Raw genomic sequence first — 15,155 nt, 5'->3', positions numbered from 1 at the left:
TTCTTTGTTTCTTTTGAGGTTTCTTGCCCACCTGAAGAAAATCATTCCTATATTAATGGAAGCCCTGTTTATGCTTTTTGCTTCATGTGAGTACCTGACTGAGAGTGGTACCACACATCACAGTAGACAACAGAAAGCAAATCTGAAAACCTGCGAAATACCCACTTTCTTGGGAGAAAAGAGGAACATCAGCTGAGGATGTACCTTAAGGGCTAAACTGAATCGTAGAGCTAATATAATTACCTAACCAGCCCCCTTTATCTTATGCTTAAATTATAACTCCACTAGGAAACTAATAACTGATCTCATTTTAATATGAAATGGGTCATCAAAGGAAGCCTTGCTTTCTTTCCTTGTGGTTTTGGCCTCTGTCGGTTTGGAGGCTCTACTTTCCAGGGATATAATCATGGCTTTTGACCAACTGGAAATTGAGACTGCTTCCTAGACAGTCTGGTTTTCTTCTCCCGGGGAACAATCGATACAGCTGTGGATGACAAGGGAGAAATGTGTATTTGTTTGTTTTGCATACAATGGGGGGTGATGAGAGCCATCACTGGAACAAAGAAAATCCACTTATCTCTTGTTACCACTTGTCCCATAAGACCTGCAATCAATATAGACAATAAATAAATGAGAATCTGCACAGATCTATTAAAGGATGAGCCTCTTTAGACCACGATGATTTTGTGTGTCTCAATAAGTAAAGAGACTGTTCCAGTGAAGATAATCTCAGAGTTTAAGGGAAACATAAACTAAGGTAGAATAAAGAAATGATGATCAACTTGGACCTTGAGTAATAAACGTTCCTGGCTCCCCACTATTGTTAATATGAGAGGCTTTCACATTGCAGACTACCTTCCTTTAACCATGATTACATCTTTTATATTATTCCTTTTAAAATATTTTCTCAACCATAACATTTGAGAATATCATATTTACTGACAATATTTAGATTACATCATGCCCCTATTTTATAACACTTAGACTACTTCCATGCACATCTTAATACCAAAATCATTTTTGTTTCGTTGAAAGAACATAAAATTCAATTGCCCAGAAGCCTTGTTTCAAGACAGATCATTATCTTTTGGTTTTCATGTACCTTCCTTTCCATTTACTGTATTTTTTTACTTATTTACATTATTCATCTGTGTAACATTGTACTGAATGGCCATAAACCCACAGCCTAATCCAACAACTAGAGAAATAATTATATAATTATAAAATAATTATATACTTACAAATGTGCCCTCTCCTATTCAATTCTCCCGTCTTCCTCAACAATTCCCCAACAGGTAATCACTCCCCTACACTTTCTGTATGATATTAATTTACATATGTTTATTATCTCCTGGTAATATGAAAATGCTAAAATATTGCATTATATCTTTTATGCTTCTTTTATAAAAGTAATCATATTATGTTTGCTAAAGACAGGGAAACTGCCTTCCTATGAGGATAACAAAATTGTGGTTAAACATGAGATGGCCATTTATTTCACTAGTCATCAAAAAGTACAAATACAGAAAACAATATGATACAGTTTTGTATATTTTGTTTAGAAATAAACAGAAGCCTTAAGCTAGAAAGATTCAAAAGGGATATGGATGGCTTGGAAAATATTAACACTTGTGATAGATTAAAGGAAAAAGCATTTATTATGTCAAAAGGAGAATTTACTTATCCAAAGGCTTGTAAACTAGGTGTTCCCTTTTAACTGGTTGTTTGTTCTAAGGGGAGAAATCCACTGTAAGGCAATTTGTCATAAACATGAACAGTAAAGACAATAATAACAAAATGTTAAAGGAAAAAGTTTTAATAGTTTTGTTGAAAAAGTATGTATGGACTGTGATAAGAGTTGCATGAGCCCCAATAGAATGATTTTAAAAGTTAATAAATAAATATTTATATAACTTGTTCTTAAATGGAATGAGGAATCCAAAATCTATGACTACCTTCAGGGGAAGTTTTAGTATAAATATAATTGTCATGGTAGATAATTACCATGGGTGAAGATAAATGTAGATTCATAGATGACAATTAAGTTGGGATAGGAGGGTAATGTCACACTGGTGGCTTTTCTGCTCAGCAATTTGGCTGATAAAAGAGAATGGGTTGTACAAAATTTCCCTTCTAATAAACATACTTCAACTCCTTTAAAATAAGGCAGATGTAGCATGGTCATTACAGCTAAGGGAAGTGCATTTTCTCTCTCTCTCTCTCACACACACATACACACACACCACCTCACTGTGTATTTTTACTTCTAGAATAGTTAAGGCAGTTAGTTATTCTAAAGTCTCATGGATTCTATTAGGAAAAATTATAACCAAACATATGTAGAACATTCAAATTGCCATAAACCCTTTCCCAAGTTGTCTATTCATGTATTTACCACAAGAAATGGAAAGAACTCTTCTTGACCCTAAACTAAGTAGAATTGGGTAAGACAGCATACAAATCCTCTGCTCAAGAGATCAGCATAAACACAATTTCTCAGGACTGTCAAAGAGGAGGTTACAAATAATTCTCCTAAAAAGATAATTCTCACTGAGAAGAGCAATTTCTTTGACCGACAATGCTCACCCACTATTCTTCTGCCCCATAATTATAGCTTTTCTTGACATCTCTCCACTTTATGAGGAAGGCAAAATATCATATAATTGCAAATTATCAGTTTTATATACTTCGGCTCCATTCTATTTCACACACAATCCCTATTGGGAGTATTGAAACTATTGCTCCCAGTTGACCAATCACCCTATTTATATTTTTAAATAGGACCCCCTATTTAGGATTTATGTTTTTACATGAATATTTGTAAGATTCAAAAATTGGGAAGGCAGAGAAAGATGGTGACTTTGTCAGGCATACAATGTCAACCCCTACAACAAATGCACAGGACACCAAGTCAGGGAGGCAGAGACAGAACCCCGAGCAGCTTGACCCTGTAGAGACAAAGCAAGCAGAGTTGCCAGGTAAAGAGTACAGATGGAAACGTCACAGAATCCCCAGTAGGAGACAGGGATAAAACACAAGTGAATCGGGAGTGAAACAAGGAAGGAAAGAGCAGGAAGATGGGTGACCACTCGAGACACAGATGACCACCGAACATGGAAGGGGCCAGAAACTAGGGACAGAACATCTAATCATCAGTGTTCCCTGGTAATTTTGGCTGAAGAACCACATAGAAGGAAGATCAATGGAGCAGTGCTGGAGACACTGGGTTCCAGGAAACCCTCCACCAACTGCATCGGATCAGAGCCCTCATCACTAGCTGCAGTCTCCATGGAGCACATGAATGCCCATGCTAGTGACCAGAAACTGAGAGTGTATACTCTCGCCTCCTTCCACTCCCCCGGTGACCAGAGATGTGACTCCCCACTACCACCACCTACCCAGCAACTCCAAAAAAACCCTGCCCCTCCCCAGCCTAGCTGTGCTTGGTGCAAATTCCCATGCTCACCTCGACCTCCATGCTTCCTTGGAACACTCTTCTGCCAGGATTAGAGTCACTCACACCCACGGATTACATGTTGCATGATCTATAGAATAGCCAAGTGCAAAATCCAGGCCCAGTAAAAAGCAATTAAGCATTGCCAGAATAGCCACCTATTTTGCAAGCAGACCAACGCCACCTCTGTGAACATTCTCTTTGATCTCGTCATGGAAATGATGTTATACTGAATTTCATCCTAGGCGATGGCTGCATTACACTAAAGCACTGAGAACTGTCGCCCAGCCAAGTTGACACATAACCTTAGTGACTGTACGTGCCCCACTCCTTCCACCACGCTCAGCACATGTCACTATCCCAATGACCACCAGCAAGCACTCCCATCCCTCTGAGCCAGCAACCGGCACTGTGCCTGCCCCAGTTCCCCAGGTAGCCCACAGTGTGACTCCGCCCCGTCTTAACCCTGAGCAGGAATTCCTGGTATCTTCTCTGTGCACGAGCTCTACTATCTCATAGACCATACTCAGAAAGCTGCAGCAGCCTAAATGCTCAGGCACGGAAACCCCTTGATCAACCAGAAATACCAGCCTGAGCACATACATAGGGCCTAAGCCATCCATTTTGGAAGCTCTCCTTTCTGTAGCTCCAGAAATGCCCTGCCTTAACATTCCAGTGAGCACAATAGCTTGCCAGCCCCATGCTGGGAATAACCCATTGCCAGCCACTTATACTGTCTACCTGAATACAGATTCTGAACCCTCCCTGTGCCCCCAGATTAGCAACTAACGGGGCATGGCTGCTCTGAATTCTCAGATACATCAAACAAAAAAATAAAGACAAGCAAAATGAAGCCAATAAGCATAGTCTAAATCATAATCACATAGCACCTTAATGACTCAGAGGCAGCAGAAAATATCAAATCATATGAAGGAAAGGGACAAGACAGCTCAAGTAAGTATGCAAAACAAAGAAGCAGTAAACCTCCCTGAGAAAGAAATGGTAAGAGCACCAACTGCATGATTAGGAAGTCAAAGGATCTTCAAAGAGATGGAGGAAGACACATGCATGACAAAGAAGAACACCACTGGAGGGTCTGATAAACTTGAAGCAGAAACCTGTGGTAGGCATGCCACTGTCTAAGTCCCAGTGCTATCAGTTTCCATAACAACACGAAAGAGTAGGGACACTGGACACATGAAAGCAATAAACCCGAAATGTCGAGAACATTGACACATTGCAGGAAGTGCAGCTAAAGGCACATCTGTGCATGAATTATTGAATAAAGTTTCACATGAAGCACAATTGAGAGTGCAGTTGTTTCGGTGCGGAGCTACTCACAGCAAGGTTGGCTGTTCAAACCCACCACTTGCTCCTTGGTAGAAAGTTAAACCCACCTGCCCCTATAAAGACGGACAGTGTCAGAAACCTCAAGGAGTCATTCTGTTCTGTCCTGTGGGGTTGCCGTGAGTCACAATCAATCCAGTGGCAGCGGGCTTGGGTTCATGGAAGATTTTATGTTCTCCCTTTTCAATGCCCCAGCGCCACCATGCACTTTGAATTCAGAGAAAGCTGTGACCTGCTTTTTGGTCTACACCTATTTGAATGACCACTTTCCCTGGAGGTTGAAATCCTTTTAGGCAACTACTGAGTCCTACAGTTGAATTTACAGACTTCCTGAAATGTTTAATATTATTGCTCACAATCATTAGCAGCAATTTTACTTTTCCAACCCAAACTTTATGTTGAAGGCAACCCTTAAAAGATACTGGCCCTTTAACATATGTTGTTTCACTGAAGCCCAAATCTCTGGTGTGGAACTGAATCGCTAGAATCCCCACTTTGCAAATGGAGAAACTAAGCCATGGGAGATCAATTAATTTCCCAAGGCTCTCCATATTACAAGCAACTGAACAGGACTTGAAATCCATTCAGGATGGCACATCTCACCACTTTGCTTCGCTCAGTATAACAAATGCCACTCACTGACTGTGACTACATTCAAACGGATAAAGTGATAATATTTATTAGCCTTTAGAAGATATTGGGAATAGCAAATATTACCCCTTAAAGCAGTTTAAAAATATTCAAGGACCTCTGTCATGGAGGAACATTATTAGATTTCCCTTTACTAATATGTTGAAAATAATACATAAAAAAGTTTAAATTTCCTTCTTATGAATATAAGGATTTGACATCACTTTGATTCCAGTAGCCCTATTAGCATTTCTTTTATTTTATAACATGCACGATCCTTTTCTGCTCTCTGCCCTTGAATGAAATATTTCTTTTATGTCATCTTATGAAACATGCTTGATTTCATTACAAAAGTTAATTATATTAAAGGAATAAATGTTTCAGGTACTTTCTGCCTAGAGATGCAAATTGATTCAAAGACTTTAAGAAGCCAAGTTTCAAAGTATCCTTTCAAAATAATCTGAAACCTGAAGAGTGAAATTATTGAGTAGAATTTCTCTTATAAATGTCATCAAAGAAACCCATATGCTGTTTGCTTCCCATGTTATTATATTTCATAATGGATTTTGAATGAAGGATAAAAGTTAACAGCATTAAAGCAGAAGATTCATTCAGAATAGTCTTTAAAGATATTTATCTATTGATGAAAGATATCAGAATCGCTATGTACTCAAAGTAATATGGAATTAAAAATGCAGTACACAGGAAAATGTAAGATTGTCTAACCTAGAAACCAACTTTAATAGGAAGTGGATTATTACTTAGCATAACTAAATTTAGAAGAATTAAATGTAGCATTGTATGGTAATTCCAAATGCTAAAAACTTGACAAAGTGATAAACATAAGGAGCAGTTATTCCATCCTCCCTGTCTCCGTGTCTTCCACCTATTAGAGTTAGTGCTTTGGAACCCTGTGGGCAGAGTGGTTATGCACTGGGCTACTAACTGCTGGGTCAGCTGTTGGAAACCACCAGTCACTCTGAGGGACAAAGATGGAGCCTTCTGCTTGGAAAGCCAGGGTGAGTAGTCTTATAGAGTTGCTCTGAGTAGGAAACCACAGAATGGCAATGCGTTTGAGTTTTGGTATGTGGCACAAGCAAAAGTACTCACCAGATCTTCCCTTTGCTTCCCTAAACCACCTTCACTGCTGTTGTAGTTGAAAGGAATCGGGTGACTTTTTCTAACCAAGTAAATATGAATTGAAATAAGATGAGTTTTTTTCTGGGCTAAAGAAATGCAAAGCCCTCGTGTAATTCTCAGCTTCTCACTTCCTCTGCTGGCATAATCAGAGAAGATCTCATATATGCAGTGGTGAATATATACTACCTAAATAAACTGCATTGCTGAAGTACCACATGGACAGCAGATGCACTCCAGAATTAAGGAAACCAGCAACAGTCTCAACATGAGTGGAAAAAATAAATATATTTTCTGTTTTAAGCCACTGAGATCTAAGGATTTAAAAAAATAGCTTAGTGCCAAAAAAAAAAAAAATCAGACTAAGCCGATGAGCTAATCAGATCCTCTACAGAATAGAACAGAAAACTAAAAATCACACCCACCACCATCTAGTTGATTCCTAGTTACAGAACCCCTGTATTTCTGAGAACACAAGTCTGTGCAGGAGCAGACAGCCTGGTCTTTCCTCCTGGGAACTACGGGTGGGTTAAAATGGTCAACCTTGCAGTTAGCAGTATGTCACAACAGCAAGAGGTAACAAACACAAGAAACCAAATGAAACAGATGCAAACGACAATCACTTCAATGGAAAGGATAAAAAAGTGTGTCTCATGTAAACTAGAATTGACTGAATATATCAAACAAGGAGACAAATGGGACAGGATATTGTTTGTTAGCCTGATACAGGACAAGGCAGTGAGTTATTTAATATACTTCTTTGGGAAATATTCTCTGTAACTCCAACCAAATAACCCTTTCCTGATGGATTTGAGGATGAGAAGTGGGAAAAGACACCTATAGTATTCAGTTGGGAGTGATTGTTAACAAGGTTAATTGTGATTATTTTTTAATGAATATAAAAGGGAGGATCTAAGGAGCAGGAAGTCAGTATCTCACTACTAGCAAGAAAGAAGATCCATGAGTGGATTGAGTCCATTGGACACGAGATCCCTGTGCATTAAACCTCCTTGATACAAGAGACACCTTTATTTCTCTTGTTTTCATTTTAATCACTTTATTAGGATCTCTTACAGATATCATAACATTCCATAGTTCAATCACATCAAGAAATATTGTAGAGTTGCTACCACAATCAATTTCAATTTTTTTTCTTCTTGAACACCTTGATATCAGCTTCCCTTTGCCCCTCTCTCCCCAACTTTACCCAAGGAATCCTTATTTTTAATTTTTCTGTATAATAGTTCTTTGCCCTCATATCTTATGCAGTCCAACATATCTATTCACATACATTTTTATTGTTCAACCCCATTGAGTGAGGTAATACAATCATCAATGCTATCAGCTTCCTAGTCCCCCTCCTTCCCACTCCATCTCTTGCTGTACCCTCAGGGAACTATTACTCTTGATACTGTTTCTAAAGGGCTCTCTATCTTGCTGTTCATGTACTGAATGGTCTAAAATATCCAAATGAACTTACACAAATCTAAAATTGTTAATGAAGTCAAGCAAGTAAAAATCATAACAGTAAGGGGAGGAAAGATGAAAGAAATAGAGAGGATTGTTATGTAGTTCATCAATGCTAACCCACACCCTGGCTTTATCCCTTCTGTGTGACCCTTCTGAGAGGGACTGTCTAATTATCTTACAGGTGGGTTTGGGGTCTCCACTTCGGCAGAGAAGCATCAACAGAACTAGGAGACAGAGTATGAGACAGAACAGTAGACCTCCTTGCCCAAGCGCAAGTATAGCTGAGTGATTTGGGGCAGGAAGCTGGCCTGTAGACCAGGGTGCCTTTGGGCACATACTTGCTGACCCACAGAAACATAGCTAAGTATCTCCGGGTTCAGGCTTACAGTGGAAGTCGCATTCCCTTTATTTATTGTAACCCTTAAAAGAGGTTTGTAACATTGCCCCAGGAGGGAAGAGAAACCTGCCTGTGGGCACATCGGGGTTAAAAATAACTGTCCTGACTGAACGTTCCTCTGAACATGTTCTGAGCATTTCTGTCCTTTATTGCAACCTGTTAACATGCTACAGGTTATAAGAAACGCCACAATCATGATGTTTTTTTGTGACTTCTGTCTGGCCATCAAATGAATAATAGAACCCAGCCACAGAAGTAGAGTCCATGGGAAGGATAGCTGATATCAAAATAGAGTAAAAATGAGGAGAGTTGGTGAGTACCCCACTGCCACCAAACTACTAGCAGAGGAGGCCACCCATTCCACGTGTTTAGGTATAGAAGACAAAATGCACACACACACACACACAAACAGCATAGCACACCAAAACACCATCACTGTTTAAATACAAATACAATGTCACATGTCCCAGAGACAGCAGTCAACCTCATTTTATAGGAAGAAATAAGACAGAATGGCTCAAGCAAGTGAGGAAAATATGGATCCAGACAACTCTCCTAAGGAAGAAATGGCATTGGAACTGTTCGATAAGGAATTCAAAAGAACAACATTTGCTGCAGTCACCGGACACCTCCGCCACTTGTGTACCCATTTTTGGTACTGTGGTAGTTTGCATGTTGCTTGATACTAGCAGACATGTCACTGATATTTCAAATACCAGAACAATCACCGAAGGGCAGGTTTCAGTGGAGCTTCCAGCCCAAGGACAAACCATGAAGAAGGCTTAGGCTGACCGCTTCTGAGGAATAGACCCGTGAAAATCTTATGAAGAGCAGAACATTGTCAGATATAATAAAATCCTTACCAATACCATCAGACCATTGTCAGGCATATTGTCAGAGGCTCACCAGAAAGATGAACCTCTCACCTATGAAAAACTCAAAATATAACTCAAAGTAGAGGCAACCACGTGAGCTGGAGTAAATGTTCAGGACTTTCATCTGTTGAAGGAGCATAATTCAAAATAAGAAAAACATTGCAAACACCCAATAATAATTGAAATGTGGAATGTGTAAAGCATGAACCTGGGAAAAATGTGAGTCACCCAAAATGAAATTAACACATATGGTTGATATATCCCAGGCATGAGAGACTTGAAATGGATTGGTGTTAATCATTTTCAGTCATAATCATATGGTTTATTATGTTGGAAATGATGAAAATCAATAGAAATGGCATCACTTTAATTGTCAGAGCAAACAGTTTAAGATCTCTCTTGAAGTGCAATGTTGTCTGTGATATAAACATATCTATACACCTACAATGAAATCATTAATATAATGATTTGAATACACCGACCACTAAAGGTGACAGAAATTCAAGCTGGATCCAGAAGAGGACATGGCACGAGAGGTGCCATTGCTAATGTCAAATAGATTGTGACCCAAAGAACAGAATGGAAATTCCAGACTCAATTGCCTTCCTGTTGAACCGGAACACGGACCAAAAGGCAGCGAGGGAACACTGCACAGTTTAAAATCAGGAAAGGTGTGTATCAGGGCTGTATCCTTTCACCAGCAAAGAAGCATCAAGGCATTTGAATGGTGGCGCTGGCAAAGAAGATGGAAAGCACCATGGACTGCCAAGGGAACTGAGATATGTGGCTTGGAGGAAGTGTAGTCAGAATGCTCCTTGGAGGCCAGGACAGTGAGATTTCTCATGTCCTTTGGACACGTTATTGGGAGAGACCAGTCCCTGACAAGGGTATCATGCCAGGTAAAATAGAGAGGCGGCAAAAATGAAGAAGATCCTTGACAAGGTGGATTGACATAGCAGCTGCAACAATGGGCTCAACCAGAAGACAGGTTGGGAGGATGGTGCGGGATCGGGAAATGTTTCCTTCTGTTGTAGGTTGGTTGCTGTGAGTTGGAACTGCCTCAAAGACATCTAACCTGCTTTACATCCAACCATTCACACATATTTTGTTTCATCTCATTCATTATAATCCCCTCAAGGTGCCACCACGTCCCACGTTCTATCCATGGCTCCTGCTTCCATTCTCTTTTTGCCCTAACCCTTCTCAGTTTTGGTTTTGGGTGAATGCTACTTTGTAATTTTAATGGTTGATTGCTCCAAGTTTTGTGTATTTTCACTAGTGTTGTTGTTCTTTTAATAGACCTGATTATTGTTTGGCTAAAAATTGAGTAATGAGGGTTAGTTCAGCTCCAACTTTGATTAGTGACTTTGAGTCTCCACTAGTCTATGATGCTGGGTTGCAATCTACATGGTGAGCGATTCAAAACCACCAGTAGCTCTACAAAAGAAAGACTGGGCTTTCTACTCACGTAAACAGTTACAGTCTTGGAAACCCACAGGGGCTCACTATGAGTCAGCATTGCCTTGATGACAGTGAGAGATCAGATCAATAAATTTGACCTATTTTATGAATTTGGATTTTGTTCCATATTTTTCATCTGCTCTCTCCAGGATCACCTAATGTGATCCTTTGCAGAGTACTTGATAGTGGTAATTCTCCGGGTCTCAGGATCCCATAGACTAACGCTTTCATGGTTCAGTAGTCTATTGGAATAAGTGTTCACATGGGTCATTTTATTTTCATCACTCCTTTTTCCACTGGGCAAAGAGTGACACAGAATTGCACCCTAGGTGGCTTCTCACAGTCTTTAAAGGTCCCATTGCCACTCAGCTAAGTACGATGTAAAACATTGGCTTTGTAACAATGTCATGTCAATTGACCTTGAGTTTCCCTGAGCTGTGCAACTGATCTCCCAGGCCCAGTGATTCATTCTCTCAAGGTGTTTGGTTATGTCTAAGAATTTCATAACTTTACCTCCAATATGCTCCACCACATTTGTGGATATGTTTGCTGTAAAGGTAAGTCTACATGTACAAATATTGTTTCTGAAACTTCTATATTCATAGATATCCTCCGCCTTCATCCCACACCTGTTCACCTGTTCAGCCTACAACTCTATCTCACATATATAGCAAATAAAGGGATTAATAATTGATAGGGCATTGTTCCTAATTTTTTGAGTATATACCGTACCCCTTTCCACAGTGGTTGCACCATTTTACAGTCCTATCAGCAGGTAGGATAATTCCAATCTCTCCATACTTTCACCAGTATTTGTTAATTTTGTATTTTCTACACTTTGCTTTTGATGCTGGGGTGGGGTGCAATCTCATTGTGGTTATCACTTGCATTTTTTGGTTTATATTTGTGGCTGCCTAAATGTATTCTACAAGTCTTTGGTGGTATAGTGGTTACATGTTGGGTTTCAAACGACAAGATTCTGGGTATGAAATCACCAGCTGCTTCAGAAAAGAAAGATGGGAATGTTTACTTCTGTAAAGAGTTACAGTCTAAGAAATGCACAAGGCATTTCTGCCATGTCATAGAAGGTCTCTTTAAGTTGGTGTTTATTCAACGGCACTAAATGTGATTCTGTTTTTGCTGTGTCTTTTGTGAAGTGTCTGCTCATCTCCTCTGCCAATTTTTTAATTGGGATGTTTGTATTTTTCTTCTTAAGGTGTTGACATTTCTATAAATTTTAGATAGAACTCTACTTTGACCAAGATGGTTGTGTTCGTCTGGGTAGACTAGAAAACAACTCCAGGGAGACTCGTATGTGTGTAAGAGAGAGTTTTATATCAAAGAGCAATTTTACATTAAGAAAACATACCAGGCAAGCCCAGATCAAGTCAGCACATATGTCCAAACTACTCTATATATTCCTCTTTAGACTCACACAGTGATACAAAAATGCAGAATGCAGGAAGGTCACAGCCCAGTGGATGGAAAGTTTTGTGGACAGTGGCAGTAGAAGCATCTCAGTGCTGGCATGGTTCTCTACGTGGCTCCTTCAGCTCCCATGGATCTGGCTGCATCAGCGTATCTCCATCAGGTTTGTCATCAATAATGTCTCCCAAGGAGTGAGCTTGTGTCCTGCCTCCAGTGAGTTATTTATTTCCCTTGTGTCTCCAAATGAGATCAGCAAGCTGTGACTTGATTGACAGGATAAAATCCACCCCTTCACTCTTGTCTCAAATTGACAACAGATTATGTAACTTCTACAATGGCAATCCAGAATCTTCTAATGCTGGGATACTTCTGTAATCTTCATTTGGCTCCTAGCCTCATAGAAACTATTTCTTCCTCACAGATAGTTTTTCTACACATGGCAACCAAGTTGCAAAACAAGGATTGAGTGGAACCTCAATGAAAACTGATCTTCCTCAATCTCCACACCGCCACCCTCACTCTAGTCCAGTGCTTCTCAACATTGCTAATGCGGTGAACCTTTCATACAGTTCTTCAGGCTGTGGTGATCCCCCAACCATAAACCTATTTTTGTCGCTACGTCATAACTGTAATTTTGCTTCTGTTATGAACCAGGTGACCCCTGTGAAAGGGTCATTCGACACCCAAAGGGGTTGTGAACCACAGGTTAAGAACTGCTGCTCTAGTCATTGCCTAACAAAATTTCAACCACCCTAAACTCTCAAATGCCAGGTCTGTCTTCTCATCCTAGCAAGACTGTAGCTCACCGTGCATATTGCTGGGAAACTGTTCCTTGGCAGAGAGTTTGGGAGAATGTCACTTTTTGTATTTCCCTAACTTGAGGGAACACCCTTCTCTACTCTCAGTTTTCTTGTCTTTTTTAAAAATAATTAAATCATTTTATTGGGGGCTTGTACAACTCTTATCACAATCCATACATCCATCCACCATGTCAAGCACTTTTGTACATTTGTTTCCCTCATCATTTTCAAAACATTTGCTTTCTACTTGAGTGCTTAGTATCAGCTCCTCATTTTCCCCTCCCTACCTGCTCCCCCCTCCGCCATGAACCTTTGATAATTTATAAATTATTATTTTGTCATATTTTATACTGTCCTACATCTCCGTTTACCCATTTCACCACTATTCATCCCCCAGATCCTTGTAATCTATTCTTCTTTTCTCCCTCATCTTCCCCCCACCCTGCCAGTATCACCACTCTCAGCACTGGTCCTGAAGGGACCATCTGTCCTGGTTTCCCTGGGTTTCCAGTTCCTATCTGTGCCAATATACGTCCTTCAGTCCAGCTGGATTTGTAAGGTAGAATTGGGGTCACGATAGTCAGGGGGAGAGGGAGAGGAAGCGTTCAAGAATTAGAGGAAAGTTGTGTTTCATCATTGCTACACTGCACCCTGACTGGCTTGTCTCCTCCCCATGACCCTTCTGCAAGGGGCTGTCCAATTGCCCACAGAAGGGCCCTGGGTCCCCACTCTGCACTCCCCATTTGAAATGCTGTGACTTTTTGGGTTTTTGATGCCTGACACTACTCTCTGTTTTCTAATGCTTTGAACATTAATCTCATTTTTATTTTAAATAAAGTTTATACTTTTTTGGAGAGTAGGATAAGTTAACACAAACTTGTTTCCATCTATTTGATTTGGGCTCATAACCACCTTAAAGACAATATAGAAATTCTTCTATGGGTTTCTGAGACTGCAGCTCTTTATGGGAATATAATTGATGCCAATTACTTCATAATAGTAAAAAGAAAAGTTTCAATTAACGCATGATCTTTGGAGAGGTATGTATAGGAAATTTTGATACATATATTTAAGGTGTACACTCGAGAAAAAATCAACAATGGCTTTGATCAATTACCTGAAGTACAACTATATAAAACATTCTTAATTTATTTTGGGTTTACAGAGGTAATATAATTTATGGACAAAAATTATACATATTCCAGATTTACATAAAGAACTTTCATAGGAGATTTCCCACTACTATGTAAAGCTAAGACAGGAAGGTATTCATACTGTGGCCTATTGAACACTCTGTATAAGATGCTGGTGTTCCTAATTCACCTTTTCACCAAATTTGTTATCTTGAAGACCTTCAAGTGTGTGTAGGCAATCTTCTCTGACTTTACATGTTGTTCATGATTAGGCATTGACAACTGTACATCTCCCAAGGTCCCTTAAAAAAGCAAGACCTTTATGGTCTGGAAGATACTCTTAGAACAGATATTGAAATAAGTAATTAGCAAATTTCCATTGTATGTGTTGGTTATTCTCTACTTCTAAGGACTTTATCACTTTTTTGTGGCTCAGCTATGAATTAATAAAATGTCCTTTAAAATATTGTATCTTATATTATGTAGTGTTTCTGTCTAGGCTTCTTTCATATTTCCAGAAAAAATTCAAGTATGAGAATGATACGGTAACAGATTATATATAGAAATAGAATGTGTATAGACCTCATTTTGATTTTTCCATTCTGCATTTATCCCAATTACATTATTCTTGACAAAAGCTCATACATTTTTTAATGATAATTCAAAATGTAAGGGATACTCTATATAAAATTATTCTATGTCCAGATTATTATGGAGGGGCTCACAAGTGAGCTTCCCATATTTTTAGATAACTCTAACAGTTAATTATTTACCAGAAACTTAATCTTTTCTTTTTAAACCTCAAAGACAGGACCAAAGAGATGGTCGTTTTATGAAGAAACTGTGTGCAGAGAAACATCCATTCTTCAAGGAGGTCAGTTGAGCTGGGAATGTAGCTACTCTGAAGGGATTTTGTGGGTGGGGTAGTAAGGATGGTCTCAAAAAAGTTAAGACAGAAGTCATAGTCCAAGGAAGAGAAAAGCTTAATGGTGCACAAAAATCAAGAGTCAACCAGGAATACAC

The sequence above is a fragment of the Tenrec ecaudatus genome, chromosome 10, assembly GCF_050624435.1.
Source record: "Tenrec ecaudatus isolate mTenEca1 chromosome 10, mTenEca1.hap1, whole genome shotgun sequence".
NCBI lineage: Eukaryota > Metazoa > Chordata > Mammalia > Afrosoricida > Tenrecidae > Tenrec > Tenrec ecaudatus.
Note: the sequence above shows the minus strand (reverse complement) of the source record.